Raw genomic sequence first — 23,936 nt, 5'->3', positions numbered from 1 at the left:
CCAGTCCTAGGATGCTTATTTCCGGTCCAGGGAGGACCTGGCCTGGTAGTTCTTGCTGGATTGTTCTCATGATGAACTGGGTGAAGACTGTTTTGCCTTTGGCTGTGTCTAAACTGGAGTGGCAAAGTAAGCAAATGAACAATCGATTAATCCCAGATCTGTGACTGGGGGTGAGTGGTGAGTGGTTGAAAAGTTTAAGCACTCTGTCAGATGTGGGGGAAAGGAAGATGGCGGATTGATGCCGCCGCTGGGAAGTAGGTGCAGAGCTGTCCTCTGTAAACATACTGGGTATAGGCACGCAGACGGTACAGACGGCATCAAGGAAGGCATTGAAAGATGCGGAAGAAGTGAAACTAATTCGCAAACTCTCTAACGGAGAGTGCGGGCGAAAAAAATATGAGAAACCGATTGACTCTTTTTTCTACCTGCTACAGCTGCTACAGCTGGCTCTCCCGTGGTTCTGACCACCTCACACTGAGCAGGTTGACAGAACTGACTCCCTCCCATGGTGCCAGGGGGGCTGATCGCCGCATGGATAAGCAAACTATCTAATTGTTGTGCATCTCTACAGTTGTTGCTTTACAAACCGAATACAGTCAACTAAAACTGGTTAAAAGAGACGTGGGGTTTATATTTTTTTGAGGATATTGTGGATAGTACGGATAGCCCTTATGATTTTCTTGACTGATAGAATTCCACTCCTGGTTTTGTTACTAGCCACTGACTGCTCTGGAAGTTCCTGCCGGCTTTCTTCTCAGCTGCTGGGTAACCCGTTTGTTGGTCTTTTTCACAGTGAACTGTGGAAAATGGGCCCGCCAAAAGTGAACCCCTCGAAGGGATGCTGGGCTGTGCTTACCCAGCATCAATAATGGCAACTACTGGGGCCGCTATGAACGCCCATGAGGGGGGAGAGGAGAAAGGAGAAGAGACTGAGGGGATGCACACTGCTTCAAGGGTGGGTTGCCCTATTTTGAGAATATTACAATCAGGAAGGGCCTCTTTAGTTAACAACCCGAAGGGTACAGTTACCTACCATTTAGAATAAGATGTGGTGAGCGCACTGAATGAGGCAGTGTCGCCAAGTGGGGGAGATATGATACAGTCGGATGCCATGGGGCCTAAAAACATGGAAGAGGCATCTTTAATAGCTTCAAAGGCTATAAGGGAGAATCTTGCCACCCCCACTTTACATCTTTCCACCTCAATGGTAAACTTACCACAATCTCCTTATCCTTCGCAGCTTCTGTGTATTCAGTCAGCGGTGCTATCTTCTTCCTGTGATCCAGAAAAATCAGAGGAATAATCTGAGGGTGAAGAGCCTGGCACTGATAAAATTGGCAAGGACAATGAGATCACCCCCCCCCCCAAAGCTTGGGTCAAAGTGCTGGCTTTTTGAATGATGGTGTGCGGAGATTACGGAAACCAACTCTGGAAACTGGAAACCAGAAAAATTCACAAGATATAAATCCTACTAGTAACGATTGGGTTACAGTCAGTTCTTATGAATCTATTGTGGAGTTTGGTGAAGAGGGGACTCCGACTAATAAACAGAACAAGGGGATTGGCAAACCAAGAGCTCAGAGATACAACAAAAAGAAGACTCTTGATAAGCAAAGTGACACTGCTTTGACGTCTGCTAAGTCTGTAATAACTAGTAGTCCACTTAGAAAATGGGTTACGAAGAAGGGTGAGGTGAAATGAATGATTTCAAGCCTCTCTGGCTCTAGCCCCGAGTTGCTTTCTCAGACTACCCAGGTTCTTCCAGCTCCCCTAGCGGCAGAGAAGGGGCCAGGTAAAGACGGCACCGGGGCTAATAGCAAGGACTTTAAAGATACTAACAATCAGAGGCTATCAACAATGCTTTCCCTTATAACGCCTTTAGTGGCCACCTTAGCAAATCAAGTAAATGAAGAGGGACGGACAGGCCAGATGGGGGAACTTAGCCAGACAGCCGAACAGACTTCATTGCAAGACATTTTTAAAGCACTACAGACACAAAGAGCTGAATCCCAAACATACTATGCCAAGGCTAGAGCCGACAGCTCTGCAATTAAATCTACCATCTCAGACTTGAAATATCAAATTGCCGCTATTACCACTGCTATTACTGAGGTACAACAGAGGGTAGCTGAAATCGAAGATCATGTGAGTCAAACATTGAAGCGTACAGACACACATAACACTCAAATAAGATCTATACAAATGAAGGTCAAAGATTTTGAAAATCAACAGCGACGCAATAATCTGCGAGTTTTTGGGGTTCCAGAGGGGACAGAAGAAACAGAATGTCGAACTTTTATGGTCAACCTATTTCAGAGATCTTTTCCAGAATTGGCCGACTGGGGCTGGGATAGTCAACTCCAATGGGCTCCCAGACTACCACTGGTTACTAACAGACCTCCTGGCCATTTTCCTAGACCCATCTTAATCTACCTAGGACATTTTCTATTAAGACAAGCATTTTCAATCAAAACTAGGCCTACTACTCCAATTCAAATGGAATCTTCCTCAATGTTTGTTAGATCTGATTTTTGTAAGGATACCATGGAACACCATTGGAGACTTGAGCAAATGATTGATGCTCTGAAGGCAGCCGGGGCACATGTCTATCTTCAGGAGTCTGGGCGTTTAAAAATAATGAAATAAAGTTACACTAGGATGGTCTTTTCAGAACAAGAGACTCAAGAAGTGCTAAAGTCAATGCAATAGGAGTCTGGGAAATTACCTGGTAATCTTTCCTGCACATAGTTGTCTGCATGCCTTAGAAAAGGGTTTTTTTCTGCTGAAGGGATAATCTGCATCTGAACTTCCTAAAATGCTATCTATTAGACAACAGTAAGGGGGTGATTCCTTTCTCAAGGGCACGGGGTGGGAGAGAAGGGGGGGTGGGGAGGGTTGGCGGTTGTTAGGTTAAAGCAAAGATTTAAACAAGATTTTTTCTCTTAGAGGGGGAATGGTTTCTATATGAACAGGCTGGAATTTTGCACTAACTGAAGTATTGGTTATTATAAATGGCAGTGATTAACATTTTATGCTGGAATGTATCCGGGCTTAATGCTGCTCGTAAAAGACAGCCTGTTAGAGAAGAATGAAAGATGTATCGCCCTCAATTTATTTTAGCAACGGAAACACATACAGCATTTAAGGATACGGCATTATTCAACCAATAAGGGTGTAATACTGTGGTTTGCTTTTCTCAAAGTGTTTCAATAAGGGGGGTTGCCATATTGGCCAGTACATATTTGGGGTATAGAATTGAACGGACCATGGCAGATGGGAGAGGAAGATGGGCAATAGCGCAACTAGTTAACTATGATAATAAATATGTTCTAGCAGTGATCAAGGGCCTTACTTAGATGACCCCTTGGTTTTCAATACGCTAATGCTTAATCTACTCGAATTCCAGGGACCTCTAATAGTTATGGGAGACTTCAAATATATTATGAATCAGATTTTAGATACAACTTCTCGATGCTCAGTTCTAAGTATTGGGAAAGTAAGGAACTCAATATTGGAACTAGCAAGGGTACTAGATATATATGACACTTGGCAAACCCAACATCCAGATTCTCCGGGTTTTACATTTTAATCTTGTCTGCATAAGCAATATTCGAGACTGGATATGGCTTGAGTTAGCAATGCAATTCTGAATACAGCAAAGATGGAGATCTGCCTGAAGGTCACCTCAGATCACAAACTAATTTTATTAATAACAGGGGCTGTTAAGGCAGGTCGGCCCTTTTCTTTTCAACGCTATTTATTATCCAACTAGGAGTACACGCTGCTTATGGGTAAACTCTTGGCTGAATTTCTGAGTTTTAATATTGATAATACCTCTTCTCACATCGTTTGGGGCTCTATGAAAGCGCTCATTAGAGGCAGTACTCAGCAATTCACACTGTCTAAAAATAAAGCCAAAGAAGCTGCTGCTAAAGAGACTTTTAGGACCCTAATCGGGAAGGAGTATTCCCATGCACAATCTATTTGAAGACAGGATAACCATCAATTATTACTCTATTTTAAACTAGTAGAAGCAAAGGAGAGGGCATTAGAGATTATTAAGGAAAGAGCAGCAGTGGTCTTTAATAAATTTCGCTCAGAACAGTACAAGTATAGTGAACAAATTGGGAGAGTGCTAGCCTATAATATTGCAGATAAAAAAATCTAAAAACAAGATAGCTGAGATTAAAGGAGTGGATAATGTGATTTACACGGATGCTAGGGCGATTTTGGAGCAATTCACTCTTTTTTATAAAGATTTATATGCCCCTTCAAATCAGGTTGAACTAGGGGAGGTATTTCAATATTTAGATAAAGCGCAGATATCATCCTTAACAGCCCAAGAGTCTGCTCAACTGGAACAGGAGATATTGGTAGAGGATGCATGGTTAGATTTGACTACTTGGGTAAGGCCACAGGCGAAGATCAGATCCCTATGGAATCCTACAACATTTTTAAGAACATCTTTACCCCATCTTAACCCCATTGTTCATAAGAGTGATTAACCCCTTGGCCGCGACGGTAATTCTGCTGCAGCGCTGGCTGGAAGGGGGGATTGCACGGTGCCGCCATGCTCATGACGGAACCACTCCATCACGAGCCACAGGCGTGCTGTGCTCATGACGGAGTGGTTCCGTCATGGCCCGCTCGGTCATTAATTATGCCGTGCAGGCGCAGAATTGTTGCTGCAGCGTGGGTGAGGCAGCTGCGCCATGACTGAACCACTCCGTCATTAGCACAGCGCGCCCGTGGCTTGTGACGTAGTGGTTCCGTCACGAGCACGGAACTGGTTAAAGAAATAGAAGAAATAGGGGTGGTTACTCCCTCATGGGATAACCTGAATATGGTTTTCTTTTAAAAAAATAATAAACTGACGGCAGCTTGTGGATCGTATCCTTCAATCTCACTCATTAATGCGGACGCTAAATTGTTCACTAAGATATTGGCCAATCGCCTGTCTCCATTTATGGTAACATTGGTTTTGGGACAACAGCATGACTTCATTAAGGGAAGAGATACGACCACTCATATTAATACTGCCATCATGGCATTTGATTTGTCCGAACAAGTTAAGAGTAAACTAGGGATAATATTTCTAGGCGCAGAAAAAGCATTTGACCGGGTGGCTTGGGCCTAATTATGGGCTACCCTTGTGGCAATGGGAATCTCGGATCGATAGTTGACATGGGTAAAGGCACTTTATTGCTCATCCTAGGCCTAACTAAGCTATGAGAGGCCACAGTCTAGGGCCTTTCGGATAAATAGGGGTACACAACAGGGGTGTCCTTTATTTCTCCTGCTGTTCTCCCTATACCTTGAAATCTTCATCCGGACTAATGATGAAAGAGGGCATTCAGCCACTATCTTGTGGGCTTAACGAGCTAAAACCTAATGCCTATGCGGATGAAATCACAATCTTTATGATAGATCCAATCCAGTCAGTAGAATTACTTATTCAGGAGGCTATCAGATTTGGTAATTTCTCCGGTTATAAATTGAATACCGACAAAACTCAGATTTTGCTGAACCATACACCAGAAACCCCCATAATGGGACATTGTCCGGAAACTATGTATCTTGGCATTCATATTACTCCAAAGATTCAAAACATCATTAAATTAAACTATGAAGCACTCTTGATTTATACTACTAGGAAACTTAAGAATTGGCATAAGCTTCCCGTTAGTATTATTGGACGATGCAATATTGTCAAAATGACAATCCTTTCTAGGTTTCTTTACTTATTTATATCTATTCCTTTGAAATTCCCTAATTAACTTTTTTAAGAAATTAGATGGGATAGTAGGTAGTTTTATTTGGGGGTAAAGGCGGGCACATCAGGCTATTACGTTTTTTAAATACCCCTATAGTAAAGGTGGTCTTTTACTGCCTGACTTAAAATGATATTATTGAGCTTCATTCACGAGCAGACTGCGTAGCCTTCTCTCTTGCAAGGACCAAGATTTTAGCCATAAACTGTTGCTAAATCATTACAGTAATAGATTTCTTTACCGTACACATGACCCTAACTATTATAACAAGGTACGTTTCAAGACCCTAAGGGACATAGCTACAATCTGGTGAGAAATATCTAACATATACTCATTGGCAATTTATTTTAGAAAGTTCCCGTTGTGGGACAACCCATTCCTCCCAGACATTTTTCAGGATAGTTTAGCCAAACAATGGGTTAGTGTGGGGGTAGACAAACTCAATAGTTGAAAAGACACCTTTTCTCTACCACAACAGCACTGCTATAAATAACTCCAATTTAGGGAATATTTCTTGAGATCACAAGGACTCAAAACACGGAACACCATCAATTATTTACTTTTTTTCATGTACATTGTTAATTAAAATCAATTGTATTACGTATCAAATATTCAGTCAGGAAAGACCAGATTCTATTGGTCTTTTAGCTGAGAAGTGTAGTGTAATGCTTAGAAAGGAAATATCTGCTACAACCATAGAAGCTGCACTTATTGCAGTAAAAGATGCTGTATGGTCTATGAATTTAAATCTTCAGCAATTTAAAACCTTATGCATGTTGTATTACACACCTGATAGAATTGTTAGATGGGGCAAGTAGTCACGCAGCTCTCAAGTAACAAGACGTGTTGTCCTAAATGTGGGGATATGGAGTAAATATTGTTCCCATGTTTGCTATGTGCCCTATGCTAACGACCTTCTGGCAAGAAGTTCGGAACTCATTAAGAAATCAGGTTGGCTTAGATGAGGCTTTTTCAGTAACTGAGATAAGGCTGGGATACAGAGAAGATGTTAATAGAGTGGAGAAGGCTTTACTGACTATACCTATAGTCTCTGCTAGGTTGGCTACAGCCCGGGCATAGATCTCTCCAAAGCTGTGTAATGCAATGGAGTGGTGGAGCATTGTTATTGAAATTTTTGCATGAGAGAAAGCTTTGGCTAAAATTAGATGTTCTAAGGACTACGAAAATGTAATGCTATCTGGCATGATATGATTCAGCATCAAGCTGTCAATTATTTCTGTTTCCTCCAGCTCTGTATGTTTTTCTATTATTCAGCTATTGTTTTTTTTACTGCTATTTTTCAGTTGTATATTACTCCCCTAGGGAAAATGAAATGAATACCAAAAGTTATGTGATAGTTGATTTTCTGTTTGTAAAAATAATAAAGGTGGTCTTTTACTGCCTGACTTAAAATGATATTATTGAGCTTCATTCACGAGCAGACTGCGTAGCCTTCTCTCTTGCAAGGACCAAGATTTTAGCCATAAACTGTTGCTAAATCATTACAGTAATAGATTTCTTTACCGTACACATGACCCTAACTATTATAACAAGGTACGTTTCAAGACCCTAAGGGACATAGCTACAATCTGGTGAGAAATATCTAACATATACTCATTGGCAATTTATTTTAGAAAGTTCCCGTTGTGGGACAACCCATTCCTCCCAGACATTTTTCAGGATAGTTTAGCCAAACAATGGGTTAGTGTGGGGGTAGACAAACTCAATAGTTGAAAAGACACCTTTTCTCTACCACAACAGCACTGCTATAAATAGCTCCAATTTAGGGAATATTTCTTGAGATCACAAGGACTCAAAACACGGAACACCATCAATTATTTACTTTTTTTCATGTACATTGTTAATTAAAATCAATTGTATTACGTATCAAATATTCAGTCAGGAAAGACCAGATTCTATTGGTCTTTTAGCTGAGAAGTGTAGTGTAATGCTTAGAAAGGAAATATCTGCTACAACCATAGAAGCTGCACTTATTGCAGTAAAAGATGCTGTATGGTCTATGAATTTAAATCTTCAGCAATTTAAAACCTTATGCATGTTGTATTACACACCTGATAGAATTGTTAGATGGGGCAAGTAGTCACGCAGCTCTCAAGTAACAAGACGTGTTGTCCTAAATGTGGGGATATGGAGTAAATATTGTTCCCATGTTTGCTATGTGCCCTATGCTAACGACCTTCTGGCAAGGAGTTCGGAACTCATTAAGAAATCAGGTTGGCTTAGATGAGGCTTTTTCAGTAACTGAGATAAGGCTGGGATACAGAGAAGATGTTAATAGAGTGGAGAAGGCTTTACTGACTATACCTATAGTCTCTGCTAGGTTGGCTACAGCCCGGGCATAGATCTCTCCAAAGCTGTGTAATGCAATGGAGTGGTGGTGCATTGTTATTGAAATTTTTGCACGAGAGAAAGCTTTGGCTAAAATTAGATGTTCTAAGGACTACGAAAATGTAATGCTATCTGGCATGATATGATTCAGCATCAAGCTGTCAATTATTTCTGTTTCCTCCAGCTCTGTATGTTTTTCTATTATTCAGCTATTGTTTTTTTTACTGCTATTTTTCAGTTGTATATTACTCCCCTAGGGAAAATGAAATGAATACCAAAAGTTATGTGATAGTTGATTTTCTGTTTGTAAAAATAATAAAAATCATTTAAAAAAAGTTTAAGCACTCTGTCCATCATCTTGTTGTGTTTGCTATGTTCCCCCTAAGTGGCCAATGGTATGCCCAGGTGTGGGTCCCTTGCTCGCTGTGCCATTGGATTCAAGGTACCCTGGCTGATAAGGGGTTATACCCCAAAACCGGTCCTAGAATGCTTCTTTCCGGTCCAGGGAGGACCTGGCCTGGCAGTTCGGGCTGGACTGTTCCCATGAGGAACAGGGTCAAGACTGCTTTGTATATGTCTGGGTCCAAACTAGAGTGGCATAGTGAGGAAAAGAACAATGGATTAAACCCATATCTGTGACTTGGGATGAGCGGTTGAAAAGTTGCAACACTCTATTCATCATCTTGTTGTGTTTGCTATGTTCACCCTAAGTGGCCATGGGTATGCCCAAAGGTGGTTCCCTTGCTTGCTGTGCCACTGGATTCAAGCTAGCCTTGCTGATGATGGGTAATATCCCGAAACCGATCCCAGGATGTTGGTTTCTTGTCCAGGAAGGACCTGGTCTGGTAGTTCAGGCTGCACTGTTCCCATGAGGAATAGGGTCAAGACTTTTTTGCATATGGATGGCTCCAAACTGGGGTGGCATAGTAAGCAAAAGAATGATGGATTAAACCCAGAACTTTGACTGGGCTTTAGTGGTTGAACATTTGCAGCACTCCTTCCATCATCTTGTTTTGTTTGAATTATTCATATAGAAAATATAATTTTCTGAGGTTATCCCAAATAATCAACAACAATATTGGATCTATTCCAATCCAAACCAAAACATAATATTTCGATTAGGAAAATAACATACAGATTTAAATGTATGAAGTATATGCCTCTAAGGCAATACATCTGTGGCAGGCAAGGGGTGAAGGGAACATTTTATTATCCTTAAAATAATAATGCTGCAGTTTTCCTATGGCCTAAGAGAATTATGGCAGGCTAGGGGTGCAGGAAGAAATGGAATAAGCCTTACAAAATAATGGTGGTGTGCACATATAGTCTAGGAGACCTATGGCAAGCAAGGGGTGCAGGCTAAAAAGAGTTTGCATTAAAACAACCTATGCTTTTGTGCACCTGTGGCCTATAAAAATATTTAAACACTGCATGTACATACTACAATGATTGTCAAACACATTAAACTAATATCAGAGGAAAAAGTTAAAAAATAAACAATAATCAAAAACGGATAGCCCTATTCTATCAATGTCCATAGAAAATGGGGGATGATGTAGCCTTATAGTCAGAGCGGTCGACCTCGAAGCTGGGGAACCGGGTTCGAGTCTCTGCAAGGACGCTCAACATCATGTTATTCTGGGCAAATCCTTTAATCTCCCCGTGCCTAACAAAAATGAATGTGTCCATTTGTAACAAAACTGGGTAAAAAAAAAAAAGTGGGAAAAAAAAGGATTAACACTGGCTGGCTACAAAAAATTAGGCCTGGGCGTCAAATTCCGTTCTGCTCGCAGAAATTGCGATAATTTGACATTTTTCCATTACACGGAGAGCGTGAAAATGGTAAAATTTCCACAATTCGCTGCGTACTGTAAATTTTTTTTATGCTCGCGCTGTAAAAATATGTTCTCTAACGCCTGATCGCCTTACCTGGATCCCCGCGTTCGCCGACAAGTTTTCCCGATCCGGTCGCGTGCTCCACGAGATGTTGTATTGTTGGTAACCATTTTGCGATATCTCGCGAGTACGCGCCCGCGATCACGTCATTTGTCTCGTGATCATGCACCGCTAGTGTATGAGATCTCAAACACGTCATTCTCCACTGCAAGCGAGAGCATGAGGACGCAATCACGTCATATCGAATGCGACAAGGAGCGAGAGAACCCAAACACGTCATTCTCCACCGTGAGTGAGTGGGTGAGGACGCTAACATATCATATCAAATGCGACAAGGAGCGAGAGAACCCGAACACGTCATATCCAACGCGGCAGGGAGCGAGAGAACGCGAATACGTCATTTTGGACGCGCCATCGACTTCCGGCGGAAGTAATGTGAAGCTCGAGAACTCAAACATGTAAAATTTTCAATTTAGAGATGAATATCAGCTCTAGCAGCATAAAACCTCCTGCAAATGATGATTTGGATGAAAAAACTCCTCAGATTGACATTTGGCTGTCCTTTTTTGTGCAAGGAGTCCTTTTTTAAAATGGAGGGAGAGGGAGGATATGACACAGAATCTCCAACTTCCTGATTCAGCATCAAGCTGTCAATTATTTCTGTTTCCTCCAGCTCTGTATGTTTTTCTATTATTCAGCTATTGTTTTTTTTACTGCTATTTTTCAGTTGTATATTACTCCCCTAGGGAAAATGAAATGAATACCAAAAGTTATGTGATAGTTGATTTTCTGTTTGTAAAAATAATAAAAATCATTTAAAAAAAGTTTAAGCACTCTGTCCATCATCTTGTTGTGTTTGCTATGTTCCCCCTAAGTGGCCAATGGTATGCCCAGGTGTGGGTCCCTTGCTCGCTGTGCCATTGGATTCAAGGTACCCTGGCTGATAAGGGGTTATACCCCAAAACCGGTCCTAGAATGCTTCTTTCCGGTCCAGGGAGGACCTGGCCTGGCAGTTCGGGCTGGACTGTTCCCATGAGGAACAGGGTCAAGACTGCTTTGTATATGTCTGGGTCCAAACTAGAGTGGCATAGTGAGGAAAAGAACAATGGATTAAACCCATATCTGTGACTTGGGATGAGTGGTTGAAAAGTTGCAACACTCTATTCATCATCTTGTTGTGTTTGCTATGTTCACCCTAAGTGGCCATGGGTATGCCCAAAGGTGGTTCCCTTGCTTGCTGTGCCACTGGATTCAAGCTAGCCTTGCTGATGATGGGTAATATCCCGAAACCGATCCCAGGATGTTGGTTTCTTGTCCAGGAAGGACCTGGTCTGGTAGTTTAGGCTGCACTGTTCCCATGAGGAATAGGGTCAAGACTTTTTTGCATATGGATGGCTCCAAACTGGGGTGGCATAGTAAGCAAAAGAATGATGGATTAAACCCAGAACTTTGACTGGGCTTTAGTGGTTGAACATTTGCAGCACTCCTTCCATCATCTTGTTTTGTTTGAATTATTCATATAGAAAATATAATTTTCTGAGGTTATCCCAAATAATCAACAACAATATTGGATCTATTCCAATCCAAACCAAAACATAATATTTCGATTCGGAAAATAGCATACAGATTTAAAAGTATGAAGTATATGCCTCTAAGGCAATACATCTGTGGCAGGCAAGGGGTGAAGGGAACATTTTATTATCCTTAAAATAATAATGCTGCAGTTTTCCTATGGCCTAAGAGAATTATGGCAGTCTAGGGGTGCAGGAAGAAATGGAATAAGCCTTACAAAATAATGGTGGTGTGCACATATAGTCTAAGAGACCTATGGCAAGCAAGGGGTGCAGGCTAAAAAGAGTTTGCATTAAAACAACTTGTGCTTTTGTGCACCTGTGGCCTATAAAAATATTTAAACACTGCATGTACATACTACAATGATTGTCAAACACATTAAACTAATATCAGAGGAAAAAGTTTTCCCGATCCGGTCGTGTGCTCCACGAGATGTTGTATTGTTGGTAACCATTTTGCGATATCTCGCGAGTACGCGCCCGCGATCACGTCATTTGTCTCGTGATCATGCACCGCTAGTGTATGAGATCTCGAACACGTCATTCTCCACTGCAAGCGAGAGCATGAGGACGCAATCACGTCATATCGAATGCGACAAGGAGCGAGAGAACCCAAACACGTCATTCTCCACCGTGAGTGAGAAGGTGAGGACGCTAACATATCATATCAAATGCGACAAGGAGCGAGAGAACCCGAACACGTCATATCCAACGCGGCAGGGAGTGAGAGAACGCGAATACGTCATTTTGGACGCGCCATCGACTTCCGGCGGAAGTAATGTGAAGCTCGAGAACTCAAACATGTAAAATTTTCAATTTAGAGATGAATATCAGCTCTAGCAGCATAAAACCTCCTGCAAATGATGATTTGGATGAAAAAACTCCTCAGATTGACATTTGGCTGTCCTTTTTTGTGCAAGGAGTCCTTTTTTTAAATGGAGGGAGAGGGAGGATATGACACAGAATCTCCAACTTCCTGTTTCTGTCAAGCAGGCTTCTCCCAGTGATTTGTCCATCTCCTGCTCATTCTGCCTTTGGATTTTGAGCTGGAAAGATCACTCTTTTTGTTTGCTGCATCATTGCAATTGGATTTGAGGACTTTTTAATTGGATATTTTACAAGTAAGTGGTTGTTGTGTCTGTTTGATTGTGGGCATTGCAGTTATTGCAACTACAATTTAATGTTGGTAACTATCATTCCTTTTTTTTAAAAAAAAGTGTGGGTAGTAGTAGTCAGTAGTGGGCCCCAACATAGTCATGGCCTCATGGGTGTGTGCATGATGAAGCAACTGTTCCTTAGGTGTTTTTTGAATGTATTTAATTTTCAAGCATCATTTAGGGAAGGATGGCATTAGATTGAGTTGGGAAATGTGTTTTTTTGGGGTGGGCTTGCTGTTGTTGGGCCTGGCTTTGTGGCTGGTCGCCATTTAGAAGCCTAGACCTGCAAGCTTTTCTGGCCTTGTCTGCCAACAGGCCTGCTTTTATCCAGTATGCTCAGAGCAGGTAGCCACATATTTATTAATCAAGTGTTTCTTTGTGGTCTGTTGAATTTAGACATCATTTAGGGCATGGATGGCATTGGATTGAGTTGGGAAGTGTGTTTTTTTAGGGTGGGCTTTCTGATGTTGGGCATGGCCATGTGGCTAGTGGCCATTTTGAAGCCTAGGCCTGCAAGCTTGTCTGGCCTTGTCTGCCAACAGGCCTGCTTTCATCCAGTAGGCTCATAGCTGGCAGGTAGCCACAGCTTTATTAATCAAGTATTTCTGGGTCATGTCTGTTGAAATTAGACATTCTTTAGGGAATGGATGTCATTTGTTTGAGTTGGGAAATGTGTTTTTTTGGGGTGGGTTTTCTGATGTTGGTCCTGGCCATGTGGCTGATGGCCATTATGAAGCCTAGGCCTGCAAGCTTGTCTGGCCTTGTCTGCCAACAGGCCTCCTTTCATCCAGTAGGCTCAGAGCAGGTAGCCACAGCTTTATTAATCAAGTGTTTCTGTGTGGTCTGTTGAATTTAGACATCATTTAGGGCATGGATGGCATTGGATTGAGTTGGGAAATATGTTTCTTTGGGGGTGGGCTTTCTGTTGTTGGGCCTGGCCATGTGGCTGGTGGCCATTTTGAAGCATATGCCTGCAAGCTTTTCTGGCCTTGTCTGCCAACAGGCCTCCTTTCATCCAGTAGGCTCAGAGCAGGTAGCCACAGCTTTATTAATCAAGTGTTTCTGTGTGGTCTGTTGAATTTAGACATCATTTAGGGCATGGATGGCATTGGATTGAGTTGGGAAATATGTTTCTTTGGGGGTGGGCTTTCTGTTGTTGGGCCTGGCCATGTGGCTGGTGGCCATTTTGAAGCATATGCCTGCAAGCTTTTCTGGCCTTGTCTGTCAACAGGCCTGCTTTCATCCAGCAGGCTCAGAGCAGGTAGCCACAGCTTTATTAATCAAGTGTTTCTGTGTGGTCTGTTGAATTTAGACACCATTTAAGGCATTGATGGTATTGGATTGAGTTGGGAAATGTGTTTTTTTAGGGTGGTCTTTCTGATGTTGGGTCTGGCCATGTGGCTGGTGGCCAATATGAAACTTAGACCTGCAAGCTTGTCTGGCCTTGCCTGCCAACAGGCCTGCTTTCATCCAGTAGGCTCAGAGCAGGTAGCCACAGCTTTATTAAACTAGTGTTTCTGTGTGGTCTGTTGAATCCTTTAGGGCATGGATGCATTGGATTGAGTTGGGAAGTGTGTTTTTTTGGGGTGGGCTTCTGATATTGGGCCTGGCCATGTGGCTGGTGGGAATTATTTGTGTCCTGCTTTTGCCATATAGGCCTGCGTGGTGTTCCTATTGGCGTACTGCTTCCATCCATCTACCCCCTCTGCCAGCAGCAGCTCCATGAATGATGTGATGCTCAAATAGTTTAATGGCAAATAAGGTTTACACCCCTTCCATTATATTTTTATTTTGGTGGTTCTTATTCTCTTTCCTATCCTTCCTGAGAGTGTAGTGTGTGTACACAGTAGTATAGCATAGCCATTGTTGACAAAGACTCAGAAATGGCTAGACTATATCTTTTGTTTACACTAGTACAGTAGTAACTGAACCACAACAACAAATGCAACATTTCACTGGTGTTCTTCTCCTGGCTTATTTGCTTTTAGGTGCACAAAAAGACAGAGTAGGAGGTGTCATCATCATCATCACCCATTGTACTGCCAGCCAGACAGAAGTCCTGCTGCACATCAAGTCCATGTGTGACCACAACTTGTTGTGCATCTGCGTCCTGCCTGGCATCTGAAGAAGATGGTCCCAAAGAAAGGTACCAGGTTCAGGACCAAGATAGTTGCCGGTGAGAAGAAGGAACAGAAAAAGGAAGTGCCATTAACCAGCAGTCCAACCCCACCAACCTAGGCCCAAGCCCTTGAGTGTCTTAGAGTTAGCCAGTCTACTAATGAGCAGCGATGTTGAAATGTCATTATCCCATAGTAGTACACAATCAACGCAGGCGGAAACTCAGCAGATAAGTGTGCAGCCGCAACAACAGCAGCAGCAGCCGCAACAACAGCAGAAGTAGTCGCAAGAACAGCAGCAGCAGCCACAACAACAGCAGCAGCAGACGCAAGAACAGCAGCAGCAGCCTCAAGAACAGCCCACAATAGTAGTTGTTGCTCCTGAAGTAGAGGCATTTTAGGAAATTGAGCTTCCTGCAGACAAAGTGGAACAATCCACTGTTTCGGAAGATCTATTGTCTTCCAGACCACCAGCAAGGAAAAGGGGGCTTAGTCCATCATCTTCTTATTCAAGTCCGCTTCTGATGATCGTGATGCCACTTGGCAGCCACCACCTCAGTCTGAGAGTGATGCACACCACAAGACAATGCTTCTGAAAAGGTAGGTTCCAGAAAAACGTAAAACTATGGAGGTAGATGTAGAAGAGGGGGATGATGTTGATGAAGACGAGCCAGTCATCACGCACATCACTCCCAACATTCTCACCCAATCCAGAAAGGCTGCTACTGAGCTGGATGTAGCACGGATACCACCAACACAGGTTACACCACCAGAACCTCCAGCTGCCATATTTTCAAAGGCCCGCCAGGGACCTACAACATCCAGCTCAACCATCTCAGTAGGTAGTGGTAGTAAAAGTCACAGAGTCATATTCCAAGCATATCCTCCAGTTCATCTTGTATTGAAAGTGGCACATCCAGCAGTGCCAGAAAGTTCTCCTCCCTAGTTTGGGACTTCTTTTCTGTTAGCACCAAGGAGGAGAATGTTGCTATATGCTTAATTTGTCGACAAGGTGTTCAGCAGGGTAAGCTTTATACAAACTATTGTACCGGAGGCCAAGCAAGTCAACTCAGAATACACCACACTATCGTGTGGGAGAATCACCTACTTCACTTAAAACAAAGTAAAAAAACTAATTCCATTGAAGTTGGACATGAAGAATCAGGGGATGATGTTATTGCGGTAGAAGGTGAAGAAGAGGGAGGAATTTCTAGCCCTGTCCCCTGTAGTGCAGTGGTACTGCCCATATCCTCCTCAGTAACATCTGAGTGGCACCGCAGTAGGAACCTGAGTCACCAAAGCGACGAGTACTGCAATGAGACAAACTGCGTTGTTGAGCCTAACTGGGTTAATGAAAAGAACAGCACCACAAAGGCAAGTAATCCAGCCTACCATTGAGAGCTTGCTTAGGTTGGAGGGGCATTTCTAACGCAACCACCCAACGGCACGGTTCTACAATGGGAAGCTGGCTAAAATGTTAGCACTGGACCTTCTCCCTTTTTCATTTGTCGAAGGGGTGGTTTTCCTTGAATTTGTGTCAGCCATCTGCCCTAAATGGTCCTATTTCACAAGAATTGCTGTTCCAGCACTCCATCATGGTGTGCTGGAATTGGTTGGATAAGCTTTGCAGCAGAGTTCTGTTCACAATATCCACCTTACAACAGACATGTGGACCAGTTGCCAAGCCACAGATTACATGTGCATCACTGCAGACTGGGTCTATTTTGTGGGGGTTAGAGATAAGCTATCTGAAAGAGGTGTTATTGACGCAGCTGAGATTTTTAAAGCTACATGGAAACATGAAACTGTAGCCATGTTTGCCATGGAGAAATCTCATACAGCTGTAAACATTTTGGAAGAGTTTCTCAGCAAGGTTTTTAAATGGCTGCGCCCAAGAGGGCTTGGTATTGGTTTTGTTGCCACAGATAATGACAGTAATGTACTTAAGGCCATGGACCTTGGTTCCTATTTCAGGGTTCCGTGTTTGGCGCTCTGCATAAACATTATAGTTCAAGACTTTCTGAAAAAAGAACCCATAGTCAGCAACTTACTGACCGCCTGCCGAAGAATATGCACTCATTTCAGCCATTCTTTTAAAGCTCGGGAGCAGCTGAGGATCATTCAACGTGAATATAAGATACCAGTCAAAGCACTAATCCAGGAGGTGGCAACACGTTGGAACTTAACGTATTACGTGCTTGATCGTCTATGGTGCAGTGAGCTAAAAAACGGTGTTGGATCTAGCCCTGATCTCTTGACTGGGTGAGAGTATTCTGTTTAATTCAGAGACTCTGTCCCTCACCACCCCTTGTTGTAAATATTTTTGTCCACCCTAAGCGTGGAAGGGTATACTCAGATGTGAGTCCCTTGCTCATTGCACCATTAGGATTCAAGCAAGCCGGGCCGAAGACGGCTGAAATGCCAGAAACCGGTCCCCGGTAGCTTGTTTCCTTCCCAGTGTAAGAATTGGCTTTTGTAGTTTGGTTTGCCCTGTTCCCATCATGCACTGGGACAGGAACAGACTAATTTGCATACAGCCGGGTTCTGAAACTGGGATGGTGCAGTGAGCTAAAAAACGGTGTTGGATCTAGCCCTGATCTCTTGACTGGGTGAGAGTATTCTGTTTAATTCAGAGACTCTGTCCCTCACCACCCCTTGTTGTAAATATTTTTGTCCACCCTAAGCGTGGAAGGGTATACTCAGATGTGAGTCCCTTGCTCATTGCACCATCAGGATTCAAGCAAGCCGGGCCGAAGACGGCTGTAATGCCAGAAACCGGTCCCCGGTAGCTTGTTTCCTTCCCAGTGTAAGAATTGGCTTTTGTAGTTTGGTTTGCCCTGTTCCCATCATGCACTGGGACAGGAACAGACTAATTTGCATACAGCCGGGTTCTGAAACTGGGATGGTGCAGTGAGCTAAAAAACGGTGTTGGATCTAGCCCTGATCTCTTGACTGGGTGAGAGTATTCTGTTTAATTCAGAGACTCTGTCCCTCACCACCCCTTGTTGTAAATATTTTTGTCCACCCTAAGCGTGGAAGGGTATACTCAGATGTGAGTCCCTTGCTCATTGCACCATCAGGATTCAAGCAAGCCGGGCCGAAGACGGCTGAAATGCCAGAAACCGGTCCCCGGTAGCTTGTTTCCTTCCCAGTGTAAGAATTGGCTTTTGTAGTTTGGTTTGCCCTGTTCCCATCATGCACTGGGACAGGAACAGACTAATTTGCATACAGCCGGGTTCTGAAACTGGGATGGTGCAGTGAGCTAAAAAACGGTGTTGGATCTAGCCCTGATCTCTTGACTGGGTGAGAGTATTCTGTTTAATTCAGAGACTCTGTCCCTCACCACCCCTTGTTGTAAATATTTTTGTCCACCCTAAGCGTGGAAGGGTATACTCAGATGTGAGTCCCTTGCTCATTGCACCATCAGGATTCAAGCAAGCCGGGCCGAAGACGGCTGAAATGCCAGAAACCGGTCCCCGGTAGCTTGTTTCCTTCCCAGTGTAAGAATTGGCTTTTGTAGTTTGGTTTGCCCTGTTCCCATCATGCACTGGGACAGGAACAGACTAATTTGCATACAGCCGGGTTCTGAAACTGGGATGGTGCAGTGAGCTAAAAAACGGTGTTGGATCTAGCCCTGATCTCTTGACTGGGTGAGAGTATTCTGTTTAATTCAGAGACTCTGTCCCTCACCACCCCTTGTTGTAAATATTTTTGTCCACCCTAAGCGTGGAAGGGTATACTCAGATGTGAGTCCCTTGCTCATTGCACCATCAGGATTCAAGCAAGCCGGGCCGAAGACGGCTGAAATGCCAGAAACCGGTCCCCGGTAGCTTGTTTCCTTCCCAGTGTAAGAATTGGCTTTTGTAGTTTGGTTTGTCCTGTTCCCATCATGCACTGGGACAGGAACAGACTAATTTGCATACAGCCGGGTTCTGAAACTGGGATGGTGCAGTGAGCTAAAAAACGGTGTTGGATCTAGCCCTGATCTCTTGACTGGGTGAGAGTATTCTGTTTAATTCAGAGACTCTGTCCCTCACCACCCCTTGTTGTAAATATTTTTGTCCACCCTAAGCGTGGAAGGGTATACTCAGATGTGAGTCCCTTGCTCATTGTACCATCAGGATTCAAGCAAGCCGGGCCGAAGACGGCTGAAATGCCAGAAACCGGTCCCCGGTAGCTTGTTTCCTTCCCAGTGTAAGAATTGGCTTTTGTAGTTTGGTTTGCCCTGTTCCCATCATGCACTGGGACAGGAACAGACTAATTTGCATACAGCCGGGTTCTGAAACTGGGATGGTGCAGTGAGCTAAAAAACGGTGTTGGATCTAGCCCTGATCTCTTGACTGGGTGAGAGTATTCTGTTTAATTCAGAGACTCTGTCCCTCACCACCCCTTGTTGTAAATATTTTTGTCCACCCTAAGCGTGGAAGGGTATACTCGGATGTGAGTCCCTTGCTCATTGCACCATCAGGATTCAAGCAAGCCGGGCCGAAGACGGCTGAAATGCCAGAAACCGGTCCCCGGTAGCTTGTTTCCTTCCCAGTGTAAGAATTGGCTTTTGTAGTTTGGTTTGCCCTGTTCCCATCATGCACTGGGACAGGAACAGACTAATTTGCATACAGCCGGGTTCTGAAACTGGGATGGTGCAGTGAGTTAAAAAACGGTGTTGGATCTAGCCCTGATCTCTTGACTGGGTGAGAGTATTCTGTTTAATTCAGAGACTCTGTCCCTCACCACCCCTTGTTGTAAATATTTTTGTCCACCCTAAGCGTGGAAGGGTATACTCAGATGTGAGTCCCTTGCTCATTGCACCATCAGGATTCAAGCAAGCCGGGCCGAAGACGGCTGAAATGCCAGAAACCGGTCCCCGGTAGCTTGTTTCCTTCCCAGTGTAAGAATTGGCTTTTGTAGTTTGGTTTGCCCTGTTCCCATCATGCACTGGGACAGGAACAGACTAATTTGCATACAGCCGGGTTCTGAAACTGGGATGGTGCAGTGAGCTAAAAAACGGTGTTGGATCTAGCCCTGATCTCTTGACTGGGTGAGAGTATTCTGTTTAATTCAGAGACTCTGTCCCTCACCACCCCTTGTTGTAAATATTTTTGTCCACCCTAAGCGTGGAAGGGTATACTCAGATGTGAGTCCCTTGCTCATTGCACCATCAGGATTCAAGCAAGCCGGGCCGAAGACGGCTGAAATGCCAGAAACCGGTCCCCGGTAGCTTGTTTCCTTCCCAGTGTAAGAATTGGCTTTTGTAGTTTGGTTTGCCCTGTTCCCATCATGCACTGGGACAGGAACAGACTAATTTGCATACAGCCGGGTTCTGAAACTGGGATGGTGCAGTGAGCTAAAAAACGGTGTTGGATCTAGCCCTGATCTCTTGACTGGGTGAGAGTATTCTGTTTAATTCAGAGACTCTGTCCCTCACCACCCCTTGTTGTAAATATTTTTGTCCACCCTAAGCGTGGAAGGGTATACTCAGATGTGAGTCCCTTGCTCATTGCACCATCAGGATTCAAGCAAGCCGGGCCGAAGACGGCTGAAATGCCAGAAACCGGTCCCCGGTAGCTTGTTTCCTTCCCAGTGTAAGAATTGGCTTTTGTAGTTTGGTTTGCCCTGTTCCCATCATGCACTGGGACAGGAACAGACTAATTTGCATACAGCCGGGCTCTGAAACTGGGATGGTGCAGTGAGCTAAAAAACGGTGTTGGATCTAGCCCTGATCTCTTGACTGGGTGAGAGTATTCTGTTTAATTCAGAGACTCTGTCCCTCACCACCCCTTGTTGTAAATATTTTTGTCCACCCTAAGCGTGGAAGGGTATACTCAGATGTGAGTCCCTTGCTCATTGCACCATCAGGATTCAAGCAAGCCGGGCCGAAGACGGCTGAAATGCCAGAAACCGGTCCCCAGTAGCTTGTTTCCTTCCCAGTGTAAGAATTGGCTTTTGTAGTTTGGTTTGCCCTGTTCCCATCATGCACTGGGACAGGAACAGACTAATTTGCATACAGCCGGGTTCTGAAACTGGGATGGTGCAGTGAGCTAAAAAACGGTGTTGGATCTAGCCCTGATCTCTTGACTGGGTGAGAGTATTCTGTTTAATTCAGAGACTCTGTCCCTCACCACCCCTTGTTGTAAATATTTTTGTCCACCCTAAGCGTGGAAGGGTATACTCAGATGTGAGTCCCTTGCTCATTGCACCATCAGGATTCAAGCAAGCCGGGCCGAAGACGGCTGAAATGCCAGAAACCGGTCCCCGGTAGCTTGTTTCCTTCCCAGTGTAAGAATTGGCTTTTGTAGTTTGGTTTGCCCTGTTCCCATCATGCACTGGGACAGGAACAGACTAATTTGCATACAGCCGGGTTCTGAAACTGGGATGGTGCAGTGAGCTAAAAAACGGTGTTGGATCTAGCCCTGATCTCTTGACTGGGTGAGAGTATTCTGTTTAATTCAGAGACTCTGTCCCTCACCACCCCTTGTTGTAAATATGATCGTCTATTTGAGCAGTACAGGCCACTCAATGAATATGTCATGCGAAGATTGGATGTTACTGTGAAAGACATGACCCTTCAGATGGACCAATGGTGCCTAGCTAAATGCCTGACTGAGATGCTTCGTCCTTTTGAGGTCTTCACATGTGAAGTCAGCAAGGAGGACTGTACAATGAGTCAAGCTATCCCATTATTGCAAATGCTAGAGCATTAGCTGAAGAAGGTGTATGAATCATACAAAGGTGTAGAGGAAAAAAAGGAAGTCTATGACTTGGTGGAGAGCTTAGCCCATCGCTTAGCTGAAAATACAAGGGTGCACAATAAGATTTTGTCACAAGAACATTACATTTCTGCCACAATTCTGGATCCACGGGCAAAATTGGGTCTGAAGACATTCATTCCTTTTTCAGAGATGGTTGTTGCCCGCTACAAAACTTGGATAGCTGAGGCAGCGAGTAAGTTGGAAAATAAATGGCTGCTAATTAAAAGGCCGCAAGATCAACCCACAAGAAGTACTACAGCAGGGCATGCAGCATCAAGTGCAACGTCGGAGGCTGAGGGCAGTGCGTTTCGCTCACAACACTCACCATCACTATCGACAACAGCAACAACAACTGGATCATTAGGCTCAGTAGAATCGTTACACAATTGGTATATACAGTTAGGCATTAATAAACACAGTGTTGATCCACAGAGAAAAGAGCCTGAAAGGTTAACAGCAGCACCCCTGTACATTGAGCTGATGGTCAAGGCCTATCTGGACGACCCAACAGAGGTGTACATTGATCAAAACCCATTGCAGTATTGGTATAGGTAAAGGGCTGAATGGCCACTGCTCCGCAGGGTGGCGATAAGCTATCTGGCTTGCCCTGTCGCAAGTGTCTCTTCCGAACGTGTTTTCAGTGCTGCTGGTTCCATTGTACCAGTGAGAAGGACCAGTCTCTTGCCAAAAAACGTGGAGAGGTTAGCAATATTCAAAATGAATCAGCACTTCATACCACCGAATTATACAATACATGAAGCAAGGGAGGAAGATGAGAACAGCGGCTCAGGTGATAGAAATAGTGTGTCAAATGATTACCTACTACTGGCTGATCCCCCACAGTGTGAGGACGAGCTATACTTCCCTGACAATTAGGGTTGCACTTACTATCTTCCTCCCTTATTTTCCTTTATTTGTGTGTCTGTCGTTCCGGTTACAAACTTTGAATCACAACAAATCCATTACCACCGTCTTCTACTCTTCTTATTTCAATATACAAGTTTCAGGTGTATGCTTTTCACATTACAGTCCTCCGAATCCAGCTCCTCCGCTCTATCATACTGAATCTCCCGAAATCCATTGCCCTCATGATGATTGGATGATGGAAAAGAGAAGAAAAAATAAAAACTTTCCTAGTCCCGCCAAAAAAAGTGGAACATGATGACTACTATTGCTATCCTCCTTTCAGAGCCGAGAGAGACTGCCTATTAACTGAAAATTAGATGGAACAGGTAATGATTGATGCCATGCATTGTACGCAGAGTTGCAGACTGAGTGATTTTGTTGTTGTTTGTTGTGCATGAAGTTATGTCATTGTGCACTAATCATCTTTCTACAGTACACACTAAACTTAACTCAAGGCAATTTTCCCAATATTTTTTATAAGAAATGTGTACTTCTACTGAAGCTTGATACGTTGCCTTTGATTGAATACAGGAAGGGGACTCAATCTGCACACTGAGTATGACAGCAGCACCCTCCATGAAGATGATGGCGAAAAAGATGGACCGTTAACTTAGGATGAGAAGGAACAGGTAATGAAAATGAATGTCATGCATTGGACATCTGATTCTTAGCGATTGGTGTTTGTGTTTTTGTTGTTTGTTTGTTGTACATGAAGTGAAGTCAAAGTGTACTAGTAGTCTTACTGTACACCCCAAAGAGTGACTCAAGTCAATAATATTTCTACTTTACTTCTACTGCAGGCCGATCTTCGCAGTCAGTCAGTACAAGTATCGGAGATGATTGATGGAATAATAACAAGTCAAGAGGATATTTCATGAGTGGCATAAAAGGTAAACACGTCAACAACAACGACAGCAGACCCAAATGTCTGTGTAGAAGTGAAGTCGAGTGTAGCGGTGGGAAGACTGCGGTGCATTTAAAGAAAAGTACTCTAAATAGAGTATGTGCTAAGCGACGTGCCGTCACTGTGGGCCTGCTCTGTCCTGTTGTTGTTGAAGGTCAATGCTGGAAACAGGCTAGATTAGAAATGATGCATACATGCCGCCTCGGAAAATGTTCATGTTGCACTACACCATAACTTGTGCATTTCTTTCAGCTTTGTTTCTCAATATCCCTTTTGTTTTTCCATCTACAATTACAGGCCGGGCCTTGCCCTATACTTGGGAAAACATTACAATGCACACTTACCTTACCAATAAATCTACCTTTTTTTCCAGGCTCACAGTGGCGACTGGTGACACCCAAGATTGATGGACGAGAGGATGACCAAGAGGAATGCCGAAATGGAAATCAAGTCCACATTTTTGACCGTAACAGTATCAACTTTCATCATCTTTTAAATAATTTTATAAATTTTTTT

This window comes from Lissotriton vulgaris, chromosome 6, assembly GCF_964263255.1.
Source record: "Lissotriton vulgaris chromosome 6, aLisVul1.2, whole genome shotgun sequence".
In the NCBI taxonomy this organism is placed as follows: domain Eukaryota; kingdom Metazoa; phylum Chordata; class Amphibia; order Caudata; family Salamandridae; genus Lissotriton; species Lissotriton vulgaris.
This window is presented reverse-complemented; position numbering follows the sequence as displayed.